Genomic DNA, 6,009 nt, shown 5'->3' on the forward strand with positions numbered 1-6,009 from the left:
ATTGGGTCTTGTCCATCACATCATTCTCCTAATGATGTGATCCCGTTATCAACGACATCCAATGTCCATGGTCAGGAAACCGTAACCATATATTGATCAACAAGCTAGTCAACTAGAGGCTTACTAGGGACATGGTGTTGTCTATGTATCCACACATGTATCTGAGTTTCCTATCAATACAATTCTAGCATGGATAATAAACGATTATCATGAACAAGGAAATATAATAATAACCAATTTATTATTGCCTCTAGGGCATATTTCCAACAGTCTCCCACTTGCACTAGAGTCAATAATCCAGTTCACATCGATATGTGATTAACACTCAAGGTCACGTCCCCATGTGACTAACACCCAAAGAGTTCTGGGTTTGATCATGTTATGCTTGTGAGAGAGGTTTCAGTCAACGGGCCTGCAACATTCAGATCCGTATGTACTTCGCAAATTTCTATGTCATCTTGTAGATGCAACTACTACGCTACATTTGGAGCCATTTCAAATAACTTTTCTACTTGGAGCTATTCTAAATTGTTGCTCCATTATACGTATCCGGTATCTCTACACAGAGCTATCCGGATAGGTGTTAAGCTTGCATCGACATAACTCTTTACATCGAACTCTTTATCACCTCCATAACCGAGAAACATTTCCTTATTCCTCTAAGGATAATTTTGATCGCTATCTGGTGATTTACTCCTAGATCACCTTTGTACCCTCTTGCCAGACATGTGGCAAGGCACACATCAGGTGCGGTACTTCAGCATGTCATACCGTATAGAGCCTATGACAAAAGCATAGGGGACGACCTTCATCCTTTCTCTTTCTTCTGCCGTGGTCAAGCTTTGAGTCTTACTCAACTTCACACCTTACAACTCAGGTAAGAACCCCTTCTTTGACTAATCTATTTTGAACTCCTTCAAAAACATGTCAAGGTGTGCATTCTTTGAAAGTATCATCAGGCGTCTTGATCTATCTCTATAGATCTTGATGCCCAGTATGTAAGCAACTTTATCCAGGTTTTCCATTGAAAAACACCTTTCAAATAACCCTATATGCTTTCCAGAAATTCTACATCATTTCGGATCAACAATATGTCATCCACATATACTTATCAGAAATGTTGTAGTGCTCCCACTCACTTTATTGTAAATACAAGTTTCTAGCAAACATTGTATAAACCTAAAAGCTTTGATCACTCCATCAAAACATATATTCCGATGCCGAGATGCTTGCTCTAGTCCATAGAAGGATTGCTGGAGCCAGCATGCCTTTTGGCATCCTTAGGATCATCAAAACCTTTTATTGTATCACATACAACTTTTCTTACGAAAACTGGTAAGAAAACTTGTTTTGACATCCATCTGTAAGATTTCATAATCGAAAAATACAGCTAATGCTAACATGATTCCGACAGACCCTTAGCATCACTACGAGTGAGAAAGTCTCATCGTAGTCAACTCCTTGAACTTGTCGAAAAACATCTTAACGACAAGTCGAGCTTTCTTAATGGTGATACTTACCATCATTGTCCGTCTTCCTTTTAAAATCCATATGTACCTAACAGCCTTACGACCATCAAGTAGTTCTTCCAAATTCTACACTTTGTTTTCATATATGGATCCTCTCTCGGATTATAAGGCCTCGAGCCATTTTGAAATCCAGGCCCACCATCGCTTCTCCATAGCTCGTAGGTTCATTGTTGTCTAGCAACATGACTTCCAAGACAGGATTAGGTACCACTCTGAAGTAGTACGCATCCTTGTCATCCCACAAGGTTTGGTAGTGACTTGATCTGAAGTTTCATGATCACTATCATAAGCTTCCACTTCAATTGGTGTAGGTGCCACAGGAACAACTCCCTGTGCCCTGCCACACACTAGTTGAAGAGACGGTTCAATAACCTCATCAAGTCTCCACCATCCTCCCACTCAATTCTTTCGAGAGAAACTTTTCCTCGGGAAAGGACCCGATTCTAGAAACAATCCCTTATTGCTTTCGGATCTGAGACAGGAGGTACACCCAACTGTTTTGGGTGTCCTATGAAGATGCATTTATCCGCTTTGGGTTTGAGCTTATCAACCTAAAACTTTTTCACATAAGCGTCGCAACCCCAAACTTTTAAGAAATGACAGCTTAGGTTTCTCTAAACCATAGTTCATACGGTGTCATCTCATCGAAACTATGTGGTGCCCTATTTAAAGTGAATGTGGTTGTCTCTAATGCCTAACCCATAACCTATCGTGGTAATTCGATAAGAGACATCATGGTATGCATCATATCCGATAGGGTGCAGTTATGATGTTCGGACACACCATCATACTATGGTGTTTCAGGCTGTATTAGTTGTGAAACAATTTCCACAATGTCTTAATTTTGTGCCAAACTCGTAATTCAGATATTCATCTCTATGATCATATCATAGATATTTTATCCTCTTGTCACGATGATCTTTCAACTTTACCCTGAAATTACTTGAACCTTTCAATAATTCAGACTCGTGATTCATCAAGTAAATATACTCAACATCTACTCAAATCATCTGTGAAGTAAGAACATAACGATATCCACTACACGCCTCAGCACTCATTGGACTGCACACATCAAAATGTATTATTTCCAACAAGTTGCTTTCTAGTTCCATTTTACTGAAAACGAGGCTTTCAGTCATCTTGCCCATGTGGTATGATTTGCATGTCTCAATTGATTCAAAATCAAGTGAGTCCAAACGGTCCATTTGCATGGAGTTTCTTCATGCATATACACCAATAGACATGGTTCGCACGTCTCAAACTTTTCAAAACGAGTGAGCCCAAAGATCCATCAACATGGAGCTTCTTCATGAGTTTTATACCGATATGACTTACGTGGCAGTGCCACAAGTAGGTGGTACTATCATTACTATCTTATATCTTTTGGCATGAACATGTGTATCACTACGATCGAGATTCAATAAACCATTCATTTTAGGTGCAAGACCATTGAAGGTATTATTCAAATAAACAGAGTAACCATTATTCTTGTTAAATGAATAACCATATTGCGATAGAAATAATCCAATCATGTCTATGCTCAATGCAGACACCAATCTCGATGGTAGAGGGAGCGTGCGATGCTTGATCACATCAAGCTTGGAAAAACTTCCAACACATATTGCCAGCTCACCTTTAGCTAGTCTCCGTTTACTCCGCAAACTTTTATTTCGAGTTTACTAACATTTAGCAACCGAACCGGTATCTAATACCATGGTGCTACTAGGAGTACTAGTAAAGTACACATTAACACAATGTATATCCAATATACTTCTATCGACCTTGCCAGCCTTCTCATCTACCAAGTATCTAGGGTAATTCTGCTCCAGTGGCTGTTCCCCTTATTACAGAAGCACTTAGTCTCAGGTTTGGGTTCAACCTTGTGTTTCTTCACTAGAGCAGCAGCTGATTTGCCATTTCATGAAGTATCCCTTTTTTGCCCTTGCCCTTCTTGAAACTAGTGGTTTCACCAACCATCAACAATTGATGCTCCTTCTTGATTTCTACTTTTGTGGTGTCAAACATCGCGAATATCTCAAGGATCATCATATATGTCCCTGATATATTATAGTTCATCACGAAGCTCTAGCAGCTTGGTGGTAATGACTTCGGAGAAACATCACTATCTCATCTAGAAGATCAACTCCCACTCAATTCAAATGATTGTTGTACTCAGAGAATCTGAGCACAAGCTCAACAATTGAGCTTTTCTCCCTTAGTTTGCAGGTTAAGAAAATCGTCGGAGGTCTTATACCTCTTGACGTGGGCACGAGCCTGAAATCCCAATTTCAGCCCTCGAAACATCTCATATGTTTCGCGACGTTTCAAAACGTCTTCGGTACCTCAACTCTAAACCGTTTAACTGAACTATCACGTAGTTACCAAAATGTGTATGTCAGATGTTCGCAACATCCACAGACGACATTCGAGGTTCAGCACACTGAGCGGCGCATTAAGGACATAAGCCTTCTATGAAGCAATGAGGAAAATCCTCAGTTTATGGACCTAGTCCGCATAATTGCTACTAACAACTTTCAACTAAATTTTCTCTAGGAACATATCTAAACAGTAGAACTGAAGCGTGAGCTACGACATAATTTGCGAAGACCTTTTGACTATGTTCAGGATAATTAAGTTCATCTTATGAACTCCCACTTAGATAGACATCCCTCTAGTCATCTAAGTGATTACATGATCCGAGTCAACTAGGCCGTTTCCGATCATCACGTGAGACGGACTAGTCATCATCGGTGAACATCTTCATGTTGATCGTATCTACCATACGACTCATGCTCGACCTTTCAGTCCTCTGTGTTCCGAGGCCATGTCTGTACATGCTAGGCTCGTCAAGTCAACCTAAGTGTTTCGCATGTGTCCCGAGGCCATGTCTGTACATGCTAGGCTCGTCAACACCCGTTGTATTCGAACGTTAGAATCTATCACACCCGATCATCACGTGGTGCTTCGAAACAACGAACCTTCGCAACGGTGCACAGTTAGGGGGAACACTTTTCTTGAAATTTTAGTGAGGGATCATCTTATTTAAGCTACCGTCGTTCTAAGCAAATAAGATGTAAAACATGATAAACATCACATGCAATCAAAAAGTTGTCAGGACCCTGATCCTAAGTCACACCGATCTAGCATGTAACACATCATATCACTTTGCGGCCTCACGCACGGTATTCCCACGGGTGCCACCTTACCTGGCCCGGGACCGTTTGCGCCTTTTGGCTCACGTATATGATAGTGTCGCTAGCATCCATATGACAAAGAACCCGGGCTGACATGGCTAGTCGTGAACCCAAAGTGGCACTAACTTATAGGGACAGGCATACATGACCTAGCAACGAACGTGTCGGTCATCAGCGAGTGAATCCAGGCTGTAGCACTGGGCTAGCAGGACTCCGGTGAACCGGGCTGTAGCGGGCTAACAGGACTCCGGTATTCATCGCGTGACATTTCCCCGAAGGGACAGACACAGGAACGAAGAAGGACACATGCCGGCCAACCTAGGTGTTCCGGAGCAGTAGCAAGCTACCATGGCTCAGTGGAAACACCAGGAGACATTTCCCGGTAAGAGAGGCTACTAAGGATAAACAACTAGATAGTCAGATCCCACACATACCAAGCATTTCAATAACATACACACAATATGCTCGATATGTGCAATACAACATGGCATCACAACATGACTCTACAACTCAAGTATTTATTCAATAGGCTCCGAGGAGCGAGATATTACAAACATGGGTCTCATGACCCAACAATCAGAGCATACAAGTCAAAGCACAAGCGGAAGCTCAACATGTCTGAGTACAGACATCTACAAATGAAAAAGGCTGAGAAGCCTGACTATCTACCAGATCCTGCCGAGGGCACAAGATCGTAGCTGAGGTAACAAGCTAAACGTCGAAGTCCACGCGGAACTACTAGTGATACTGAAGTCTCTCTGCAAAAAACATAAATTAAGCAACGTGAGTACAAATGTACCCAGCAAGACTTACATCAGAACTAACTACATATGCATCATTATCAACAAAGGGGATGGTGGGGTTTAACTGCAGCAAGCCAGCTTTGACTCGGTGGCTATCCTAAACTACGACTGCAAGTAACTCTTTTGAGGTGGCGCACACGAGTCCACATATTCACCATATCAATACACCACTATGGATCCACTCCCGTCTCCCTACGAGAACGCCATCCATAGCACTCACGCTTATCTTGCGTATTTTAGAGTATCCACTTTCACTTGTCTATGAACTATGCAAGGGGTCCAAGTTTCCATATCCGAGGAATCCGGCTATTCGAATAGATAATGATAACCCTGCAGGGGTGTACTTCTTCACACACGCTCTCGCCACTTACCGCCCTGTACACGTCATGTACCTCGGCAACCTTCAAGCGGAAGCCGGGCGAGGGAGTCGGCCACGACCTGACTAACCGAACAAGTCTCTAGTCCAGGTTTATCGCCTATTCG

The sequence above is a fragment of the Triticum aestivum genome, chromosome 5A, assembly GCF_018294505.1.
Source record: "Triticum aestivum cultivar Chinese Spring chromosome 5A, IWGSC CS RefSeq v2.1, whole genome shotgun sequence".
Taxonomy (NCBI): Eukaryota; Viridiplantae; Streptophyta; class Magnoliopsida; order Poales; family Poaceae; genus Triticum; species Triticum aestivum.